Source organism: Protopterus annectens, chromosome 1.part2, assembly GCF_019279795.1.
Source record: "Protopterus annectens isolate FY-2018-M chromosome 1.part2, PAN1.0, whole genome shotgun sequence".
Taxonomy (NCBI): domain Eukaryota; kingdom Metazoa; phylum Chordata; order Ceratodontiformes; family Protopteridae; genus Protopterus; species Protopterus annectens.
In genome coordinates this window covers 844,932,986-844,958,589 of record NC_056727.1, presented here as the reverse complement: position 1 = coordinate 844,958,589, position 25,604 = coordinate 844,932,986, and the positions used below count along the sequence as shown (strand labels likewise).

Here is a 25,604-nt window from a genome sequence, read left to right as displayed (position 1 = left end):
GTCTGGGGGCATATTTTGGTTGTCTATTCTTCAATTTGTGTTTGAAAGTTGGGACCCCACAATCCCATTGGAGTGGGTGGGGTTACATAATTATATATGCAAATGCAATGTTAATCAGCGAATAGATTTGTACCTACTTTTCATGGGCTTTTGTCCAGATTTTTGATGTTTCTAGGCTGAGAGGTATGCTGTTTACGTTGTGTGTTTGTGTGTTGTGCATGGGATCAGAAATAAGATGTGTGATGTGTAATGCAGTTGTGGCTCCTCATCTGTATGTGTCTGTGTGGATTACCATACATAACAGTGCAGGTGGTAATACACTGATTTCGTCTTCCTCCTCACAGGTGAATGTGGGGGTTGGTGTCTGTCCCCCTCACAACCTGATGTCAGTGTCTCATCGAACACTGATGATGATGGTGGCCATAGTGAGACACAGGTGGAGTTGTTGGGGACTGAATCTGTCCCAGGGTTTGACATCCCACTTTCTCCCACATTGTCCCGGCACACAGTCAGTATGCCCACACATACCCAGTCCCCTGAGGCCACAGATATCGGACAGTCAGATGGTGGCGACATTGAACAGAACAGTGTGGCAACTATGGCATCAGTGAGTATAGACACTAGCTATAGCCAGAGGCTAGCAAGGTCCCACAAAGGCAGATTGACAGGGTTGATCAAAGGAGGACTACTGCCCATCCACCACCTGTCACAAGTGTCACACCACTGGTCACTTGCTGCATGTTTTGGTCTGTCATGTAGGCACAGGCATGCTCTAAATACAACACCAGATGGATGCTCAGGATTATGGATGCAGCACAGTCTGATATCTGTGACTGCCTCCACCACATTGAATCTACCTAGGCATAACTGCTACCTGCCACCACCTACACTGGATTATTTCACTGATGTAGTGCACAGACAGTGAGCTGAGACAGTGTCGGTCTTTCACCGGACATTGTATATGCTGGGACATCTGGTTAGATCAGGGCATTAGACACATGGACATAGGTCATCAACACCATCTGCTGAGACTCCATGCAGCTGTGCACACTCACGCTCCTGTAATGGCAGTACCTACAGGACTACAGAAGGAAGTGTGCTGTATACACCACAATGTGACAGGCCATGGACATATGCTTCTGGGTGGTCCCATGGGGAACACAGAGCCAGCAGACTGCAGTCATCACCAGTTACTACCACTGCATCTGATCCTGGGCATGGTGATGCCAGTACCACTCCTGGCAGAGCCAGTTCAAGTGTTCATGGCCAGAGACAGTGAAGTGTCCACTCTTGCATGTATGGTCCACAGATGTCCAACATACAAGTGTAGGAGTAGCACTGAGCTTGACTGTGTACGTGCACACCCTCAAACATCACTGTCATATGCAGGTCTTAAATAGATACACGTCCCCTATCCATGGCTCATCCAGCCAACACCCCATCCTGACTCACACATATGCTGTCAACTGTTTGGCACAGCCTAGGCCTCTGGCACCCCCACACCACACCCCATTCATGTAATGATATCTGTACCACATCCCGGCCATCCATGCCATTGATGCAGGGACATGCAAATATGTGTCTGATACACAGGGTGACTATATTACTTTACATGTAGTTGTGTAGTGCAGTATTGTTATCCCACGGCAGGTGTTGTGGGTCATAACAGGTGCTGTATGCTGGCATGTGTCATTACTACACATCAAGTTTTGTGTATTTTTGTTGCATGATGTTAGGCTAGCAGTAGTGTTGCAGAATGATGGGTATCTCACAGACCTGTGTATGTTTCTGTTACAGGGGTCTGAGTGGCTAAGCTATGGAGACTTGGTGGCAATACAGCAGCATGGAATGGCATGGCAGCACAGCAGAAAAATGACATTGGCAATGTACAGCTGTATATGTGCTTGGTTACCTAGGTGCATTTATGTTGAACAGTGTGTCAGAGACAATGGGAGCAGTCAGCGTAATCATGCACGCATATCCTGTGAGAAGGTCTGGTACCATACATACAAATGTAGGTGGTGATTGATAGCAGTTATGCCTAGGTAGATACGGGCTATTTAGGGCCATCAGCTAGTCACGGGGAAGTAAAATGCATGTCCATTACACATAGATATCCTATATGCATACTGCTGCAAGGGAATATGTTTTTACCAACACACACTTGGCTTATGTGATATTAGAACCCCTACTTATCGAATAGTATATACTATAGTGCAAAGTCATTATCACATGCACCACAGAGCTTATCTATTATTAGATTGTCAGCCAGTGCTGTTAAGGTGGATGACATCAGCAGGCATTGTAAAGGAAGATGGAGAGGCTGGGAAGTAGTCACAGGGCCTTTAAACATTGTAGAGGGATAGGCCATACAGGCATGTCCTCACTGCTGCAAGGGGATATATTTACACACACATACACAGAGAAAGAGTTGCCTGTTGTGAGATTAGAATCCCTACCTACCTAGTAGTATACACTATAGCACAAAGGTCTTATTATTAAATTGTCAGCTAGTGCTGTTAAGGTGTATGACATCAGCAGGTCATGCAATGGAAGACAATGGAGAAGCTGGCAAGTAGTCACAGGGCCTTAAAATGCATAATCAATGCATAGAGATAGGCCATACCAGAATAACCTCACTGCTGCAAGAGGATATATTTACACACACATACACAGAGAAAGAGTTACCTCTTATGAGATTAGAACCTCTAACTATCTAGTAGCACATACTATAGCACAAAGTTCTTATTGCATGCACTGAGGAGCGTATCTATTATTAGCCTATCAGCCAGTGCTGTTAAGGTGGATGACATCAGCAGGCTTTGTAAAGGAGGACAATGGAGATGCTGGCAAGTAGTCACAGGGATTTAAAATGTATAACCATTGCACAGAGATAGGCCATACAGGCATGTCCTCACCGCTGCAAGGGGATATATTTACACACACATACACAGAGAAAGAGTTGTCTGTTGTGATATTAGAACCCCTACCTATCGAACAGTATACACTATAGGACAAAGGTCTTATTATTAGATTATCAGCCAGTGCTATTAAGGTGCATGACATCAGCAGGCCTTGTAAAGGAGGACAATGGAGAGGCTGGCAAGTAGTCATAGGGATTTAAAAAATATATAACCATTGTACAGAGATAGGCCAAACAGGTATATATATATATATATATATATATATATATATATATATATATAGATAGATAGAGAGAGAGAGATATTTACACAGTTGTCTGTTGTGAGATTAGAACCTTGACCTATCTAGTAGCATACACTATAGCACAAAGCTCTTGTTGCATGTGCCACAGTGTCTACCTATTATTAGAGTTAACAACAGGAGAAGTGGATAGTAGATATATAGTAAGGAATGGGTAGGGCACATGGGGAAGCAGTACTTATGAGTTTATATGTTGAAGAAGTTAGGCAATTAAGCTACCAAGTCTTTCTGGGATGAATTTAAAAATGGAAATATGGGAATTAAGTGACATGACCTGTGTTCTGACATGTGTGCTTATATTGTTTAGCTATTGTTTAAAATGTGGTTTGAACTGTTTGTCATCTCTTTATTTCAATAAGATGAGGTGACAATGCGTGCCACAGTTTAGGGATGAGAACTGAAACGTTTAGTGTACTGAATGAAGTTTATTGGATGGAATTATAACAGTAGGACCATTAGTGGATTAGCTTTTAGGTTGCAGTGTGTGTTGGTTATAATTAGTCTCATAGTTAGGGGCATGGTGTGCCTTGCAGCAGGAGTTTGAGGACATGATAGCCAAGGAGGTTAGCTCTGCATTGAATGAGTATCCAATTTGACCGTTCCAAGGTGTTTCAGTGATGTTCATGCCAAATAGAGTTGGTGATGAAATGCCAGAATTTATTATAAATAGATTTTAGGGTGGTAGTGTGTTTGTAAGGCAATGCCAAATTGGCATAGGCCATATTCTACTTATGCCAGCTAGATACCTTTGCTGAGGCTACTTTAGCAGGTTAAGAGAGGAAATGAGATTTGTTGTGGCCTGAAATAGGAGGTAGTTAACTATGAAAATGACTTTCTGAATATCGTCTTGGAAGTTGAGTGACTGTTCAAGCCAGATGTCAATGTATCCAAATGCAAGAAACAAGCCAGGAGTCCAACCATTAAAAAACACAAGGTATATTTTAATACAAATAAAAAGCAGTAGAAGAACAAAGCTTTCAGACCACCAAGATTTTTTTTCAGTGCTTAATAAAATTATTATGTTAAAATGTGTTTTGTATCATGTACCAGCCTTTCATAATAGAACTTCATCATTATGACTTTTCTAATGAAAAATGTCAATTATTTTGCTTTATGGTAGATGCAGTTTTAACAGCAATACTTTTATGTTTAATGATGACTTCTTCCATCAAAAATTATGTGTGGCTATGGGCACACCTGTTGCTAACAACTATGCTAATTTAGTTTTTGCTAGATGGGAAGATATGCATATAATTAGTAGCAGTTCTTTATATTTGAATGACCATCTAGCATTTTATAAGTGATTTGTGGATGACATTTTCTTTGTATGGATTGCTGATCATTATACCCTTAACTTGTTTGTCATCAATTTACAAAAAATATGGATTTTTTTTGTTTTTTTAATTTTAATTCTTCTTTTGAGAAAATGAATTCTCTTGATATTACCATGAATTTTAGAGATGGACATTTGACACACAGATCCACAGGAAAAATGCTCAATCTACTTGATATGTCCAATTTAACAGCTTGCATCTTAAATATATACATAATATTGTTGTTTGGAGCCATTTCTGGAGGACTGATAGATTAAACACTACAAGAGAACATTTTCTTGCAAGAAGTGGAAAGCATGAGTGCAGACTTTCAGATTAGAGGTTATAACATTGAATTCATTGAAATAATAAGGATTTTGTATTTTCCAAGTGTGAGAGCTTGGGGGCACCCTATTTCTCTAGTGTTAGGAATAACACTAGATGTAGTACAGGAAATAGAAATTATACTATGGGATACCTCACAAAGTGTAATAGGCATACTGATTTGATTAAACAAACAATTCAGAAGAATTTGGTCACACTACAGTCTGATTTATATATAGTTTATAAACTAGTTGGGGATTAACCCCATTTTATATATATATATGTATATATATATATATATATATATATATATATATATATATATATATATATATAAAAGACAAAAACATAAAGAAATGTCTCTGCTATAAAGATCAAACTTTCTGCTCAATTAAATGTTCTATGACTAGTAGAAAACTAACAGTTCCTTGTTATAGCTGTATCTATTGTCCTTATACAGTAATAGCATTGATAATGGATTTATACACCCTTTTACTAAAAATGGTTTTAAATGTAGCATTTTTGCTACTTGTTCTATGGAAAATCTTATTTGCTTTGCTGACTGTGTGAAATGTAAATGTTTTATATTTAAAACTAACCAGAAATTCAAGAAGATAACTGGTTCTCACTTTTCAGAGATATGCAGACATACTGATACTTATGCACTCAGCAATCATATTATGCATTTCAGTAATGACCACACTTTTAAGTTTAAAATGTTACACAGAATATATAAATGAAAGTAAGGAGGAGATATAGATAATCAGACAGATTTGGCAGAGTATAAGTGGATTAATTATTTTAGGGCCTATACACCACCTGGTTTGAAGAGTAAAAATAGTATTAAACCAGTTCTTAAGAATAAACAGAGTCATATATAAGTTTTTTACCACGGGCATTTGTATTTTTGTATTTTTAGTATTTTTAGATATCTTTCTATGACACAATATTTATAGAGTATACTTTCATTTGTATTTATGTAGACCACTTTTAAATTTATAAATCACGTGATGCTGAAGTTCTATTAAGATTGGCTGGCAGTTGATATAAAACACATGTTTTAACATAATAATTTTATTATGCACTGAAAAAGAATTTTGATGGATTGAAAGCTTTGTTTTTCTACTGCTTTTTATTTGTATTAAAATATACCAAGATTTTTTTTTAACGGTCAGTCTCATGGCTTGTTTCTTGTTTTGGACTAATTCTGTTTTGTTTTGGAGTCCATTCAGCTGCCTACTAAGGTTATTTTGTTGCAATTTGTCCACATGATGTGGTGGATTCAATAAGGTTGTTGTCTAGGTTTTTGATATGGAGAAGGTTAGTGGCTTCAGTGAGTCTTTTCTTTGTATCACACATCATGGACTTGGTTTTGTCGGGGCAGAGGAGTATTTTTAGAGCAAAGCTGATTGCTTAGTTGCAAAAAGTCAGCTTGAAGCAGATTGCGGATGATGTCATGAGAAAGGCTGGCTGTATAGATTACCATGTCATCTGCATAAAGGAGGAGTTTATTTACGAAAATAAAGAATGTTTTTGCAATAATTAATCCCTATGAAAACTTGAAAGAGTAAAAGTTGTATCTGATAAAGCAGGCCAAATTTTAACTGTGAAGGTTTGGTTGGTCAAGAAATCTTTGAACTACTGGGTAAATTTAGAGCTTACACCAATATCTTGTGAATGGGATATTAGGATGGAGTGATCAACCAAGTCAAAGGCCTGGGTAAGATCAATGAATACTACCCAAATGAGTTTACCTTTATCCAGATTAATGAGGGTATCGTCCATGAGTGTCTAGATACCATTCATGTGAATTCTACCTGCCTAAAATCCATGCTGCTTCCAAGAAAGTACTAAGTGTTGAGTTGCTTGTAAATGTTTTTTTTTTTTTAAGATTTTACCAATGGTAGTAACTAGTAAGATACAACAGACTTGGGAGCCTCAGGAGGGTTTGTAATATTTTGTTCCAGATCTGACAAAGGCATATTTCCAGATGGAGGGCATGGCTCTAGTTATGAAGCTAAAGTTGTGGTGGTGTTTTAATGAGGTGGCTATTATATCTTCACAGTGGTACAGAAACCAAGGGCAGAGGCTATCTGGACAAGACAGAAAGTCTAAAGGAATGTCTTCTAGTACAGATGTAATGTGATTTCTTGTGATTAAGAAGAAGTAGAAGATTGGGAGTTATTCTGTAGGGGGTTAGAAGACTTAGGTGAATTAAAATTAAATAAAACAAACTTTTGAATAAAAATATAATGCGTCCTTAATTATGTCAATTCACACATATGTTTAGAATGTATGTTTATTAAGATATTGCTATTGAAGTAAAGTCATATATAATTAATTGAACAAAGCATCCTTTATTTGACAATGCAAACATGCCCTGACCAAAAAAATCCCAGTGCTGGGACAATCTAGTGTGGTCAAATTCAACATTTAGCTAAAATGAAATATGTAAGAATACAATTGCAGTTACAGGTACATTTTGCACTTGAGTGCTCAGAAGCACTCCACTGAACATCCATTTCATCAAGAACTCTTAAACTAAAGGTTGAGATACTGAATCTTAAAAGTAAGCCTGTATAAGTCATTTAACAGTGACAAAGTATCATGTCACATTTCTCTCATTTTATATTTATAATGAATTCATGATGTATGTTCATGGTAGTAAATATGGGTCTATATTATAATCATGAAAGTTTAATAGTTCGAAAACATCGAACTGTAAGCATTGAACTATTAACCAATCGAACACCTATAAAAATATTTTTAGGACATAAAAAAAAAAAAACAACGAGTGTGGGCAGGGGGGCAAGCCCCCCTGCACTCCCCACACCCCCGCTACTTAAATATACCAACTCTGAGATCGCACTACAGTGTAGGAAAGGGAAATCTTCCCTTTCTGCACCATACTCCATTAAAGTGCGATCTCGGAGTTGGTATATTTAAGTACTGGGGGTGGGGAGGTGCAGGGGGGCTTTCCCCACTGCCTAAACACCCTTTACTTGTTTTTTTTTTTTTTACGGGTCTACTAGAATTTTGATGGTTTCATGTTTTGAGCACTAAAGTTCGATATTTAGTGATTCAAAGCATTCAACCTTCGAGATTTTAATATAGACCCGGTAAATATACCATATGTACATACCTTTTATTAGTTGCTGTTATATTTACGTTGGTAAAACCATTCGCAGGCTGCGTGATAAAATTTTGGAACACCTTAGATGCATGAAGAACAGGAATGAACACAATGCACTTTATATACACAGCAAAAATTGTGTGAATTTTAAGACGGTTTTATTCTTTGTTGTAGATAGAGTGCATAGTAGTGAAACAGGGGGGGATGTTAATATTGAAGTAGAAGTTAAGGAACTAAAATGGCAGCTCAGGCTAAATGCTTTGAGCTTGTCTGGGTTAAATGACAACACATCCCTAATGCCTGTTTTATAACTTAGGGCTAACATGATCTAAAAGTTAGGGTGCGTTGTGTAATATACGTATATTTAAAATGTTTTTAATTTAATATAAGAATTTTAAAAGTATGTAGTCCTGCCTTATAATTTAATGTCACCATAGTGTTTTAAATATGCACAATTTAAACAAGATTTAGACATTTTTTCAACTACTATTTTACTAATTATATGGTCCTTTAAGTAGGAATGATAAGTGTATGATGTCATGATTTCTGTATGTTTCATTAGTTTTTGGATACTGGAGTTTGTTATTTAAAGTTGTAATTGTTAATTGACCAAATGACTCTGAAGAAGCCAGAGGTTGTACCTGGCGAAAGCACTTAGTTATTTGGTTTTTGCAATAAAGTGAAGCGACTGACCTTGATGGCCCGGTTTGATTTTTTTAATTTTTATTCTAAGTTGTCAGTTGGTCCCTGTGGACTACTTTTGTTTTCTTATTATTGTGTCTAGTTTAGCAAAGAAAACAACTAAAACAATATTTGTGTCACTAGAAACAGTACTATGGTCAGGACCCCTAAGTTGGGAGCATAAAATTTGGAGAAATAAAATACAACTGAGAGTTGCAATAAAGCTCCTAAGGATAGAATGAAAGTCTCAGCTGTAAATTACTGCTTAGTATCCAATTGTTATTCTACAAAATATTTCTTTAAGAATTATTTAACAAGAGTTGATGTATGGCATTTTAACCTAGTCACCCATGTAAGATTCAGACATTTCATTACCACAGTCTTGCAAGTTTCATTATACACAGTTTTCAGTAGGACTGATATATTTCTTCTCTTCATATTAGGATAATACATCATTTGTCTGAAATATAAGTTTATTGACCTTAAGTCAAAGTCAAACTAAACCTTATTGTCATTTAGCCTACACAGGTGCAGTCTAAACAAAATTGCGTGTTATCAGGCTTGAATTGAGAAGACATATACATACATACAATAACACATACAGTCATCATTTCACATCAGACAAGTTATTCTACCTACATATTATCAAAGTTTACCTTAAGTATACTTTTCAGCAGCTGAAGGATTTATTATTGCACACGTCCTTGTTGCACTGTGTGATTCTCACATGAATAAGAGGATCTAGTTAGTAAAATATTGCACATTCATTGCCATCTATGTATTGTTTATGTTTAGAATCTGTATTCTCTCTCATTTATTTGCACCAAAAGAGTTGGCCGCCCTATATCTTGTCAGTGTTTGGCTTCCCTGAAATTATTGCCAGAGCTCAAGATTCTCACTGCCTGAGAGAAGAAGCTGTTTCTGAACCTGGATGTTTTACAGCGATGCTGCGATATCTTCTGCTGGTCAAGCATATAACTCTGTTGTAACATCGTGCTGGGTATAACTCCTGTAATGCTGGACGTTTGGAGCCTGTTACCATCTCTGCCACTTTCACTATCCTTTGTAAGGCTTTTTGGTCTGCAACTGAGCAGTTCCAGTACCACACTGAAAAGTTACAAATTAGGATATGGTACCCCTGTAGAAGCTGGAGAGGATAGTGGGTGGTAGACTTGCTTCCCTCAGTCTCCAAAGGAAATGCCGACATTGATGAGCCTTCTTTACTATATGCCTGGTGTTTATTGACCAAGATAGATCTTCCGCAATGTGAACCCTCAGGAATTTTGTGCTGTTTACTCTTTCCACCATCTCACCAATAAATCATGAGAGGAGAATGAGCTGGCTGTGTTTCCCTGAAGTCCATTATGATATCCTTTGTTTTGTTGACATTAAGATCGAGGTTGTACTTGGCACACCAGTCATTCAGTGAGTTCACTTCCTCGCTGTAGTCTTTATCATCTCTTTTATTGATCAGGCCAACGACTGCAGTGTCATCTGCAAACTTGATGATGTGGTTGGTGTTGAATCTAGCTTTACAGTCGTGGGTTAGTACCAAAACAGTAGTGCACTCAACACACAGCCTTAAGGTACTCTTGTGCTGACCGTGATGCTTTTCAAAGCGTTATAACCCACACATGCCCTTTGAGGTCTTTCAGTCAAAAAGTCCTGGATCCAGTTGCACATATGGGCATTGATACCTAGATCAGCAAGTTTTTCAATTAGCTGTTGTCGGATGACATTTTTGAATGCTGAACTGAAGTCAATAAACAGCATTCTAACATTGATGTCCTTATTCTCAAGGTGTGCCAGTGAGAGATGCAGTGCAATCAAAATGGCATTGGCCAAGGAACAATTGGCATGATATGTGAACTGGAGTGGATCTAGTGCCACTGGAAGGCTTGCTGTCAGGCAATTTTTGACTAACCTTTCGAAGCTTTTCATAATGATAGATGTGAGGGCTACTGGTCTATAGTCATTGAGAATTGACTACTTCATAAGTAGAAATGATATATATTTCATCAAAGAGGGAACATTTTACTGTAACATTTAATTCATGACCAAAACTCCTTCTGCAAAGGACTTCAGTTTAGCACTCAATAATGTCATCCCACAACCAGCTCACTCTCCTCTCATGATTATTGGTGAGATGGTGGAAAGACTAAACAGCACAAAACATGCTGAAGGGTTAGGTTCCTGACCCAGAGACTCCCCATACTCTGGAATAGACTGCCCATACATGTCAAGCAGAGCGCCTCCTTGGCCCTCTTCAAAAGGAACCTTGACGACTGGATGGGAAATAAGAAAGTCACCCTGGGGATTTCATCAGTTGCCCTGCTAGACAGGGGTCCAGGGAAGTAAATATTGTGGGAAGAAATAGGCAGGGAATTGTTATGGCTAGGCTTGTATAGGCCCTAAGGTCGATAGCCTAGTACCAACCTATGAACCTATAATGAGGTGTGCTGAAATTCATGAATGATGTACACCAAAATCCCTAAGGTTAGAATTGCATTCCTATGTATTTTTTGTTTATCACAGTATCCTACTGCAATTCTCAGAAAGAATTATTAAAGAATTTCAAACAAGACTGGCATATGAACATTTATACATACGTTAAAATATAATGTTTTACTGACATTTTTCAGTTAGACTGGCTTTTACTTTTTCACTCAATTTACTTTAGTGCAGATATATTACATCTGTTCAGGGTACAAAACTGAGCACATGCCCAAAATGTATCTTTACTGGATTATGATTACACCTAAAGTAGCAAAAAAAATCATACACATTTCTCTTAAATATGGACTTTTTGGCCACTGGATTTACAGTTACCATCACTTATTTTAGATTAATATGCAGTGACACGTTATGTGAAGATAGGTTTGTGTGCCTAGTTTTACAGTTAAAATGGCCAAGAAACTAATAGCCATTAATTATTTCTTCCGGGAAATTTACTTGAAAATTTTAAATGGTTTCAAAGATGTGGTCCTATATTGCTAGGTAATGCCAGGAGACCTGTATTGCCACGTCATTCATTTCAGAAGAAACATGTACATCTGACATTTTTTCAGGCTGACACAACTTGGTATATGTTTGAATTCTATAATCCATGTGTTCTTATGAAAATAAGACTAAAAGCATTACTGCTTGCACAAACATTTGCACTGTTGTCATTTTCAAAATTGTAGCAAAATGTGCATTTTTTGTTTGCTCTGACAGACATGCATATGTTTGAGATTGTGTTATCTGCTTGTCTAAGTGCTATTATTAGCATATCTTATTTCCTCAGTAACTTTGACCATACAGAAACTATGTCCTGAATATGTTAAATAATATTTTCAAGAAATATGGTTATTGATTTTTTTTTTTTTTGGTAGGTAGGGTCACACTACTGCCAGAACTGCATTTGAAATGGGTACATTGCAACATTTACTAAACAGCAAGTTTAAAATAGAAGCATAGCTATCAGTTTTCTTCATACTATTAAATATGAAAAGTTATAGAAGACTCTAAAATATGTTATAATGTCATGCCTAAAATAATTGCATTCCTGAAAGAAAATGGTTTATATTATTTTTATATGCTGTGACATAAAATTACATTAAAACATAATAATTCTTCAGCAGAATTCAAGCTACAGGAGTTCCTTTACTTTTTTTAAACTATGAACCTTTTTTGCTATAATTATCCCTCTGTCTTTCCTTGAAAATTTCTTGAGAATATTTTAAGCAGTTTTGAAGACATCAACATTTATATTTGTAGTCTGTAGACAGTGCCTCTGAAAATGGTCATTAATGCGGAGTCCCAGCTATTCAACACTTTGGATAGAGGGCATCCTTCCTACAATCTAAACTGATGTATGACTGGGAATTTGAAATTTACAGGCCAGACTAATTATTCACATGGGAATAGTGCTGCAGCTATGGCTTTGGGGACAGTATCTTTAGAACAGGAAGAGGTACAACCAACCTTCTTCTTTTGCCATTTTCAGGAGAGTTCAGTTCATCATCTGCAAGAAATAAAAAGTATTTTTATTGTGCTGCTGAGCTAAGTGAGACATATAAGAGGAGGAAGAGATGAATTGCTGAAATGCAAGAGAAGTTTATGGGTCTATTTTCTTAATCAGTTAACTAGAAACAACTTAAATCTGGGTTTTCAGACTTCCTCAAGGCTGGGTTCTGGGTTAAAGAGTTGAGAAGGTTTTTCAGTACCAAGAGAGAGATACTGATTTGCTTAAAGTTTACTCAAACTATGTCAAGAAAATTATTAAGAGAGGGCATGAAATAAACAGCAGCTATTTAACAGTAAAAGAGGGCAAGAAATGATTATTTTGCTACTTAAGCAAATTCAGGCATTTCTAAATGGAACAATGATTGCTATAGTTGACCAAATAGCTATAATCAGAAAATGGAAGAGGAAAGATATGCTATATATAAATGAGGTGCAAAAATAATGAAATATATTAAAAATATTACATTGAATATGGCCTGAAGTTAAACGCCAAAAAATGCATAGTCATACCCTTTGGGAAAAACAAGGCTACCCCTAGCTACCATATAGGTGGCAATCCACTGAGCACAGAAAAAGTCATCAGAGATCTGGGGACCCAGGTTGACAGTAGCCTTTCGTTTGACACTCATGTTGCTAAAGTAGTTAGGAAAACCTTCTATATCACCCACCTGATCATGAAGGGATTCACATCTAGATCAAGGGAGGTCATCGTCCCCCTGTACTCATCACTTATTAGACCTATGATTGAGTACAATGCCCCGTTCGGAATGTATCTGACCAGACACCTGCTGCAGCTTGAAAGGCCCCAAAAGTTCCTCACCAAAAGGATAAAGGGTCTCAAAAATATGTCTTATGCTGCCCGACTGAAAGAACTCCAGCTCTATTCAGTCTCATACCGCTTGCTCAGAGGTGACCTGTGCCTGACATATAAGGCCATGTCAAACCCAGATTTGATGAATATGCTTCACCTCAAAAATCTAGATCCCTCAGAACCACAAGGCGGGAGACTTAAACCTTGACACGGTTATAAATAGAACGTGCTGGAGGGACAGATTCATCACCCAGAGACTCCCTATGCTGTGGAACAAAATCCCGGTACATGTGAGGCAGAGCACCTCTCTGGTCTTGTTCAAGAGGAATCTTGACCAATGGATGGGAGATTGCAGATATACCCCAGGGATTACTTCAGCGTCACTGCTTGACAGAGGCACAGCAAAATGATAGGCATAGTTTTTATTCAAACTAAAGGGGTGGCGAAAGCCACATAACTATGGGCTAGGCTTATAAATGCCCTTGGGCAGATAGCCTAGTATGAACCTATGAACCTATGAACCTATGAAGGATAGAGATAAATAGAAATGAAAGGAAAAGGCTTGTTTATGGGATATCCTGTCATAAAAAAGTATATGAACTTAGAAAATGACCATGTTGCCTAGTGTTTAATGGGGTACCAATTTTTACTGAGTATCATACACTAAAATACAAAGGCGAGCAATTTAAATTCTTGTACTATACATGTTATAGTCCCTGTATATAGTTAATTATTTTTCTTTATTTTCTCTTTCTTGTTGTTTTTTTCATTTTATGTAAATATAGTACACGTGGCAAATTAAATCTATAAAAAGGATCAGGGTAAAATATTAATGCTCTGATAGAATAGTATATGAGCCCAAATGAATAGTCAAGGAATTTGATGTACATTAAGTAAACACTTGTCTTCTGGATAACAGAGAAAACAGAACTGCGTGTAAAATAACAATGGTTGGAAATGTAAAAGTGGCTGGTATAATGACTGTTGGTTCACCATGTATAAGGATTGCATTGAATGTTAAAGAATTATTTGTGGAAATAAAAGTTGACACATTAAAAACTAAAAAAAAAGATCATCTAGGATAGTATCTAGTATACTGTCGCAACAAAGGTGCTGATAATCAGTGAGTGAAAGTAGCCTACAGCAATGTACTGCTGTGTAAGACAAAAAGGTCTACATTATTATTTATTTATATATATTTAAACCTTGTTAATTGGGTACATGGGAAGATCTTGGGACCCTTTTCTGCCAAGACCTGATCCAAAATGTTGTCACAACATAGAGGGTTATGACTGGATCTCCAAGCATAACCAAGTTATTATGTGTTCAAGGCATGGATGCCAAGTAATTCACCTTGAGACCGAAGCTCAAGAGGAAAAGCCTGGCATCCATGCCTTAAACATATAGTAATGGGTTGTGATACTGAGACCTGATCATAACTCTTTGTAGTGCATGGAGTCTTAGCTACTCCATGCACAATGTGTTATAAAAGAAAGAAAGAAAGAAAAATGCAATGTCTTTTACCAGCTTTGAAAGCCACAAGTACTGTTGCATAGACACTAAGTAAGGAAAAGGTCAGGGACAGTTTTTAAATATTGCCCTAATTTAAATAAGTTACTTATAGACTAACATCTGTAGACATCAGTGGAGATAGGTGGAAATAGATTCAGGGACCAAAGGATTGCCCCTTCCCTTATATTTGACCATCACAGAGCTTAGGGTGTGTGTAGCATATGTTACACATCTCTGAAAGTGCTGTTATGGTCAGGTCTTGTGCTACATGTCATTCTAAGAGGGTGCAATATTTGTCAGCATGGAATGAGATGGTCAGATAACGCTGCTTTGCCAGGGATGGTCTGCACCTCTCCCCTCTAGGATTTCAAATATTAGCTGAAACATTCTCCTCCCCCATAGTGCCTTTTTGGGCAATGACAAACTGAAAGTACTTCAAACATAATAAATCAAAACCTAGAAAATCTAAAGATGTTACTGCTAAATGCTAGGAATCTAAACAAAAAAAATCTACTCCTTAGAAGCTATTTTTGAGAATGCTGATGTCAAAGAGGTGCCAGGTTATAATGCCTTCCACACATTCAGACCAGCTACTACTTAGACAGGGACTAAAGTTGGAGGTATCTTGATTTACATCAAAAATAAATATACCTCCAGGCTGGTCAAAAAGAACAATGCACTTAAACTTCTCCAGCTTCAAATCACCATAGGCAAAATCCAGCACCACTTCCTTGCAAGATATAGGCCCCTGTTTATGACCCAGGATACCCAAACCATGTATTTAAACTTATTGTAAACACTCAACATTCAACCCAATATCATATTCACGGGCAATTTTAATTACCCCAGTATTAAATGAGAATCATATACAACACCAAACATACAGGTGCATAGATTCCTGGATTTTTGTAAATGTAAAGACAAACTCCCTAGACCAGATTGTCAGTACACCGACCAGGGGTGCAACCATACTGGATCTGGTCCTCACTAATATGGGAGTGTGCTACACACCACCTAGTGTAATGTATTCTCTTGCTAGGTTAGACTACTAAATGGTCTCCTTTGAAGTAAAAATAAAACCTGGAACCCCAGCTTTCCCTGGAATATTCAGGAACTACTCTAAGGTTAACTTTTTACTATTAGGTGATAACCTGGCAAAATTTCAAGCCCTCGTAAAGCCTGAGAACACTGCTACCTATGCAGAACTGTTCACAGAAACCCTATATAAGCATATTAATAGCTGCATAGCAGCAGCTGTACCCACAAGGATGAAGTACAGAACTAACTAAAAAAACAAACCACCCTGGTGGAATCACAAAATCAATAGGCTGTACAACAGAAGGAAGAAAATCATGGCAAAAATTACTAGGTGCAGCACCCAACAGGATAAAAGCACTCTCATTAACTAAATAAGCAACTCAGAGGACAAATAAAGTCTACCAAGACTAAATTTGAGATAAATTTGGCCTCCCAGGCCAAGGACAACCACAAGGCATTTTTTAACTATGTCAGCAACTTCAAAGGCAATATACAATTGTGCAGAGCTCATTGTTTATGGAGCTACATATACTGAGCCAGACTTTCTTGCTTAATTTAGCAGAAACATATTGGTGTCAATCGGGAATGGAAATGAAACCAGAAGTAGATAAAAATCAGGCAGCAACTGAATGTGTTAAAATATAAAATAAAGATTATAAGGTGAAAGATCAGATGAGAAGGCAAAAAAATTGGAAAATGTATAAATATTGTTGTAAGTACAGAAAACTCTTGGAACAACCTCATGTTGATCAGGACTGAATGCAGGAATGGTTAAGGAGAGGTGAATTCAAACCAAAAGATGAAAGGTTAATATTGGTGGTTAAGGACAGTGGACTATGTACAAGTTGTTTCACAAAGTCCACTGAATATGTGGGAGAAACATACAAATACTGGTTTTGCAAATCAGAAATTGAAGTAGTTGCATGTCTTGTTGCTGGATGTGCTACACTGATGGAGGAAGGACTGTATCCTGAAAAGCATAATAATGTGGCAAGACTGTTGCATTGGAGATTGTGCAAACATTATAATATTGAAGAGCTGAGAAGCATTGGAAAGATGAGCCAGAAAACATTATAGAAAACTATGAAGTTTGTAGCACATGGGATCACCTATTACCAACAGTTCAAAAAATAGATGCGAGAAAACCAGATATAGTAGTCTAGGAAAAGAAGACAAAAGTAGCATTGACCATTGAAATTGTGACACCAAGTGACTACAGTGTCTTATGTACAGAGAGACACAGTCACAAAATAGCAGGATTTACAGGCAGAAATGAAAGCAATGTGGACAAAGGATACCCAGAGATTTCCAATAGTAGTAGGAGCAATGTGTCTTATAAAAAAATAATTTACAAACGTACTTAGATATGTTACCGATACATGTAACTCCATATGACTTGTAGGAGTCAATACTGGGCACATTGCCAGTGCTGCAAAAAGCACTTCTGGATAACATCAAAGATTGAAATTATATTAATTTCATGAACTTTAATCATACTTTGACTTAGGAATGGGGTCCATTCTCATCATGGTATTAGAAACCCAAAGGTCTTGGAGAAATTAAAATGTCAAAAGCAGCCCCAAGACACAGGAAACCTACTGGTCAACAAATTCAGGCCCAACTTTCCACCTCTTTCCCCCTCACCCTTCCCTCAAGAAATACTATTAAATATAACTGCTCTGCTATCATTAGGGAGCAGGTACTTAATGCTCTCTCTAAGACGTAGAATTCTGCATCAATGGGCACAGGCAATATCCCATGATGCCTTTCTAAACAGCATGAAATATGACTTATCAGGCCCTCTGGAATTGCTATTTAACTGTGTTTCCAAACGGGCTTCATGACTCATGATATGCTCAGAGTTAGTCCAAAATGACACAAAATACACTGAACCCACAGACATTGCCAACATTCTGGCAGACAGGTTCAGTGCAAATTTCTCCGCCCCCTCCCTCCTAAAAGGAGAAATATCTATCCCAGCAGAGTGTAGCCTTCCTAACATCTCAGATGCCCAGGTGAGAGCCGCCCTCTCCAAAGCTAAAAACACAGCATCAATGGGACCGGACGGTGTCCCAGGCTGCGTGCTACATGAACTCCAAGAGGAACTAAATCCGCACATAAGGCTGCTGTTTAATCTTAGCCTTACTACAGGATACGTACCCAAAGAGTGGCGTACAGCAACAGTGGTCCCACTCCACAAAGGCGGTGCTTCTACGGACCCTGGAAATTACCGCCCCATAAGCTTGATGAGCCTGGTCTGCAAAGCTATGGAAAGGATCATTATGGAACTCATAAACAAAGACATAGGGGACCTACAGACATTGGATCCTACCCAATTTGGCTTTGTCAAGGGCAGATCCTGCCTTTTGAACTTGGTCGACTTTTTTGAAACAGTCACTAAGGCCATTGATGAGGGTAAGGCAGTTCACACAGCCTACCTTGACCTTGCAAAAGCCTTCGACACAATACCCCACTCGGGCATCATAGACAAACTCACCAGCTTAAATGTAAACCCATATGTCACAAGATGGGTTGCAAACTGGCTCACGGACAGAACCCACAAGGTCAGAATTGCTGGAGCCATGTCAGACTCTAAGCCAGTCACAAGCGGTGTCCCACAGGGATCAGTCCTGGGACCCCTCTTATTCGGCATTTATTTTTCCGAGGTGCAAGCAAACATAAGAGGATTGTGGCTGACAATGTTCACAGATGACTGCAAACTGGGCGCCATAATTGATACTCCAGTGGACACAAGCATCCTTCAGAGAGGCCTCATAGAAACAGATAACTGGTGCTAGAGCCATGGCCTTAAACTGAATGCCAAAAAATGTATAGTCATGCCCTTTGGGAAAAACAAGGTACCCACAAATTACCACATAAGTACGGAAGAGGTAATCAGGGACCTAGGGACCCAAGTTGACAGTAACCTCTCATTTGACACTCACATTGCCAAGGTGGTTAGGAAGACCTTCTATATTGCCCACCTTATCATGAAGGGATTCACATCTAGATAAAGAGAGGTCATTGTGCCCCTGTACTCTTCTCTTATCAGGCCCATGATTGAGTACAATGCCCCATTTGGGATGTATCTTACCCGACACCTGCAGCAGTTGGAAAGACCCCAAAAGTTCCTCACCAAGAAGATAAAGGGTCTCAAACATATGTCATATGCTGCCCGGTTGAAGAAACTCCAGCTCTATTCAGTCCCATACCGCCTACTCAGAGGTGATCTATGCCTGATGTACAAGGCCATGTCCAATCCAGAATTAATGGACATGCTCCACCTCAGAAAATTCAAATCCATCAGAGCCACAAGAGCAAGAGATTTGAACCTCAACACAGAAATAAATAGGACGTGCTGGAGGGACAGATTCATAACCCAGAGGCTCCCTACACTCTGGAACAGAATCCCAGTCCACGTTAGGCAGAGCCCCTCACTAGCTCTCTTCAAGAGAAATCTTGGATGGGAGATCATAGGTTTACCCCGGGGGTCATCTCTGTGTCACTAATAGACAGAGGCACAGTAAACTAAACCCTAAATGGGCATAGTATTCTCATCCCAAGGGGTGGCAAAAGCCACACACACTCTGGATAGGCTTATAAATGCCCTTGGGCAGATAGCCTAGTATGAACCTATGAACCTATGAATGGAGAATAATGACAGTCATCCATCTGCACAAAGGTAGGTCACCTACAGACTCTAGAAACTACAGACCCATATGTCTCACTAGTCTCATACTTAAAGCCATGGAAAGAATTATCATGTACATGATCAATAATGGCATATGAAACTTCCAGATGCTGCACACAACCCAATTTGGTTTTGTCAAGGGCTGATCATGCCTACTCAACCTGGAGGACTTTCTTGAGAAGGTCCCCAAAACAATGGATGAGGGCAAAATGGTTCACAATGCCTACCTTGACCTGGCAAAGATACTTAACACAACACTCCACTTGGATATTGTAGACAAACTCAAGAGGTTAGTTACAAACCCTTATGTTACCCAGTGGATAGCCCACTGGCTCATGGACAGGACACAGAAAGTTAGAACTGGTGAGTCCATCTCTACAAAAAGGCCAGTCGCACACAGAGTCCCACAGGCATCAGTCCTGGGACCACTCCTTTTTAGCATTTACTTCTCTGAAGTCAAGGCCAGTGTCAGTAACCTCTAGCTGACTAAATTTGCAGATGATTGCAAATTAGGAGCTGTCATTGAATCCCCGGCCAACACAAATTTTCTTCAGAAAGGACTGACACAAACTAACAACTGGTGTCAGTGCCATGGACTAAAACTAAGTTTCAAGAAATGCATAATAGTATCCTTCAGGAAGCCATCCACCCCTGGTTACTATCATTTTGACAACACAACTCAAAGAGTTGACCCAGTAGTCAGGGACTTGGAGACACACATAGACAGTAATCTAACCTTTGACCATCATGTGTCTACTGTACTGAGGAAATCATTCTGTTGTGGAACTTATAAACAAAGATATGGCATCTAGATCAAATGAGTTATTATTCCACTGTATTCTGCATTCATCAGCCCTATCATTGAGTACATTGTCCCTTTTGGTATGTACCTAACCAGGCACAGCCAACAACTGGAACATCCACAGAGGTTCCTCACTAAAAGAATACAGGGCATAAGTAACATGTTCTATACAGACTGCCTCAAGGCCCTATCCCTGTATTCTGTCTCCTACAGACTGCTGAGGGGAGATCTATGCCTGGCATACAAGGCATCGTCAGACCAACTATGATGGACCTCCTGCATATCTGTAAAACAAACAGCACCAGAATTACCCTTTCTAAAGACTTAAACCTTGCCTGTGATATAAATAGGGCCTGCTGGAGAGTCAGCCATGTATCCCTGAGACTATCCCTTCTCTGGTACAGGCTCCCCATCCATGTGAAGCAGAGTTCCTCCCTAACCCATTTCAATTGTAACTTGGACAATTGGATGGGGAAGAGGAAATTCAACCCTGGTTTGGCACCTATGCCTCTAATGGACACAGGCAACGTGTAAATGGTTCAGCTCCCAGGGACCTGCTTGTAAATGTTTCATCTCCAAACCCCTGGTTACACTTATCAAGAGTACCAGAACTTATCAGAGATTTAGTATGCATGGCTAGGCATAACAGGCCCTTGTTGTCATTAGCCTGGTAAACACCTATGACCTATGAATCTATGAACCTACAAAAGCGTATAGCAGGTTTATCTTTTTCCAGTTTTGGAACATTAGCATATTGCTCCATGCACTGTATAGACATTATTGACAATTAGAGTTTAAAAAATGCAAACTAGCATGCAGCATATTATGCACACATTCTCATAATGTGCATGTTGAAATAAATGACAGATTATTGACTTTAAATTAAAAATAAGATGAAAAGTATACACTTCTAATAACACTATGAGCACCAAGTATAGAGATAATTTCTCAGGTGTTGTTTAGATGCATTGTATGAGCTATAATACACATAACTGTTTATTGTAGTGGATCTTAGTACTTTTCAGACACCTATAGGACACACAGGTGTAAGTTATGGATAATTTATATCAATATTATATCTTTCAGAAATAGAGACATTGTCAGACAAGCCCCTTCTCACACAAACTTAGTAATGCAACCATGTGTTCTGGTTATCAACACAGAGACACCTCAGAGCAACTGACAATGAGAGGCGAGGGTGATTCCTTCATTAGCATACCATGCTAATTATCCCTGCCCAATATATGTGGCAGATGAGTCTTCATCATTTCTGTTTATACTTGTGGCAGGGGTTAAAAAAAAATCACTGACCCACTTCACATGCTGTTTAATGTTCACAATGTTCTCAGCTAGATTTGTGCATGGATGACAGTTGTGGTCATCCCTCTTCACAATGGAGGCCCTACTAATGATTCAGGCAACTACAGACCCATAAGCCTCACAGCCAAATCTCCAAAATAGTGGACCACTTTATTATTGACCTCATAAACTCAGACATTGCGACCTTTACTTCCTTTACCTAAATCAGTTTGGGGTCTTAAAGGGAAGATCTTGCCTGGTTAACCTGGTTGACTTAAAAAAAAAAATCACAGAGGCCTTAGATGGAGGGAAATTGTCTCACACAGCATATCTTGAACTTGCTAAAGCCTTTGACCTCATTTCACACTCAGATATCATAAGTAAGTCAAATTAAGTGTAAACCCCTATGTTCCACAGTGGAAAACAAACTTGCTGACAGCTACAACTTGGCAAGTTAGAATAGGAGGCACATTGTCATGCAAAATGCATAGTGTCCAGCAGGGCACAGTTCTTGGACCACTTCAAATTTGAATCTATTTATTAGATATGAAACCTGATGTGAAAGATGTCTGGCTAACCAGGTTTGCAGATGATTGCAAACTTGGTACCATAAAAACCTGCATGGAGGACTTCAAGCTTCTTCAGGTAGGACTATCCCATACAACTAAATTGTGCTTAGACCATGGACACAAGCTAAATGCAAAAATGTGTAGCATCCTTTGGAAGACAGGACTGCCTATCATTCTTAGAGACCTGGGAAATTTGTTGACAATGATGTCTCATTTGTTCACTACTTATCCGTGATTGTTAAAAAAAAATGTGCATTTAGCACAACTAACTAAGAAGGGTATATGTTCTATGTCCAAGGATGTTACATCTTTCTACTGTTTGCTCATTAGGCCTGTTGTTGAATACAATGCTCCATTCAGCATATACCTGTCTATACCTTGAAATCAACCTGAGCAACCTCAGTGTTTCCTCACCAAGAAAAGTCTGACCTCCATTTCCCATGAAGTGACCTCCTTCATGTTTACAAAATCAGGAATACCATGAACACCTGCACAAAAAAACCTCAGCTTAACAATACCATAAATTGAATATGCTGGTGAGATAGATTCTCTACTCAAAGAATTCTGGTGTTGTGGTACACACTCCCCTTGCATGTTAAACACCTTCACCATCTTCAAAAGCAACCTAAACAAATGGATGCATAACCGTAGATGCAGCTCTGGGTCTTCCCCGTGCAGTCTCCTATGAATGGGGGCTTAGATACTGAGTTTTAATTATTTATGTATTTATGTATGTATGCATGTATTTATTTATTTATTTTGTTGTATTTATGCATTTATTTATTAGTTGAATTTGTTAGCATGGGTAGAGCACTGATCTAATTTGAGCAGTTACATTCTCATCCTGGGATATACAACACAGTAAGAATTACAATTAGCATGAGTATTACGAATACAACTACAAAATAGAGTATGCAAGCAACAAAATGTGCATTGTATACATACCATTTAGGAAATGGATAATCGCTGAGTTTTGCTTTTGCTAGGGTACAAATAATCCATTGGATAAGCTGCCTAGAATTAACCTATGAATGTATGTGTTGTAAAGCCTGTTGAAAATTATGCTGACTGCAAGTAGTGTTTGCTTTGAAAAAATCTTGCAATTAGGCATATTGCAATTGTTAACTGAACTCTGGGAATCCAGTTACGAATGTATTGGATTTATTTTTTCCTATTGCTACTCATGTTTTGCTGTAAAAAGGTACTTTTCATTTCATCATTATAATTGTCATATGATATAAATGATCAACATGCAGAAATATCGCTACACATTACATCTATTCCTGCACATTGAAACTGCAGTTAAATGAAGACAAAAAAAGCTGAAAGTGCACAACTCACAAAAGAAAAGAAAAAATAAAACATATCCTTTTGCAGTCAGTAACTCTGCCATTACCTGTCCCAAGCTCGGATGAGAAAGGAGGAGGGTTGAGTGTCAGGCTAGCAACCCAACCTCATAAAAACCATAAACGCTACAGAAATAGTAAACAGAATCTCAACAATTTCTAGTGCCCGAAATTAAAGGTGATCTTCTCTGACAATAAAATCGCAAAAATCAGAACATGGAATGTGCAGACTTTGGGTCAAAGTGGATGACTCACTCAATTGTTGCGAGAATTTGATATTTATCACCTGGACATTCTGGGCATCAGGGAAAGACAGGGAATGAATGAATGATCAATGACATCAAGACCGTCTTGTATGTGGAATACAAGGAAAGGCACAAATGGGGCACTGGCCTAATATTGGGTGAATGTCCAAAGACAGCATTAGTTAGTTGGAAGCCTGTCAATGATGAGATTATCACAGCCTGTTTCACATATGGACACACCAAAGCAACCATCGTACAGATATATGCACCAACAGAGAACACAGAAGATGCAATGAAGGATGACTTCTACAAGCAGCTCCAAGATGTCTTTGATGGCATCCCAAACCATGACCTGAAGATCTTGATTGGAGACCTCAATGCCTAATTGGGAAGCAATCGGCATGGATCGGAAAGTGTGATCAGAGCCCACACATCATCTGAACACCTCAGTGACAATGGCAAATGGCTGATATCCTTTTGTGAACACAATGGGCTATGTGTTGGTAACACATACTTTCAACATTAGCCTATCCACAAGAACACTTGGCAGTCACCAGATGGGTGAACCTTCAATGAGATCAACTACCTCTGCATCAGCCACTTGCACTTTGCATGATGCAAGGGTCTTTAGGAACATGGACATTGACTCACACTATTACCTAGTCAGGCTGAAGATTAAACTCAAACTTTGAAATGAAAGACAGCCCACACTAAAGTGCCTGTTCACAACAGAGAAGCTCAAAGATCCTGCCATGACTGACACCATTGCACTGGAATTGCACAACTCCTTCAAGCTCCCTAGGGAGGTGACAGACATCAAAGACCACTGGATCAAACTCAAAGATGCCATCAGAGAGTGTGCCCAAGATACCATCAGAAGATGCTGAGGAAAGAAGGAGAAGTGGATCTAAGACCACGCATGGAAACTGATCGATAAGAGAAAAATATCAAAAATGAAATGTGACCAGGCCTCAAACATATGCCTGAGAAGAAGAAAGATGAAAATATGTGGAGCTGGATTGACTCATGAAGAAGAGCTGCTCAAAAGATAAGAAGAAATGGCTGGGTCAAAAGGGAAACAAAGCATGAGAGGTGAGTGACTGTAATGACACCAAAACCCTTTATTGTGTCATCAACAGGCTGACTGGAGTAAAAAGCAATTTCAACATCCCAATCAAAGATAAAAATGAGAAGCTTCAGACTGCCAAAGGAGAGCAGAACTTAAGGTGGATTGACTACTTCTGGGAAAATTTAAATTGACTAGATCCAACCACATCCTATGACTTCGATGCGGATGAGGTTCAGGAGGAGCTACATGTGAACGCTAGTAAGATCACTATTGAGGAAGTAAGCATCATGATCTCAGAAGCCTTAAGAATAACAAGGCATCTGGCTTGGATGAAATACCTGCAGAGTTTAAGAAACATGGCAGTCAGGTCAAGGCATAAGAGCTTGCAATGCTATTCAATGAGTGCTAACAAACCAGAGCAGTCTCAGAAGAATGGTAGAGAGGTGCCATAGTCAAGATTATGAAGAATGGATTCACATATGAATGCACCGACTGGAAATGCATCACCCTGCTTTCGCTGCCTGTGATAGCATTCTGT

The 25,604-nt window shown here is 38.7% G+C and overlaps 1 pseudogene; it reads left to right on the top strand.

Annotated features, from left to right (window-relative positions):
• Positions 1-25,086, top strand: part of LOC122792415 — a 94,902-nt pseudogene extending 69,816 nt beyond the window's left edge.
• The last annotated feature ends 518 nt before the right edge of the window (positions 25,087-25,604 follow it).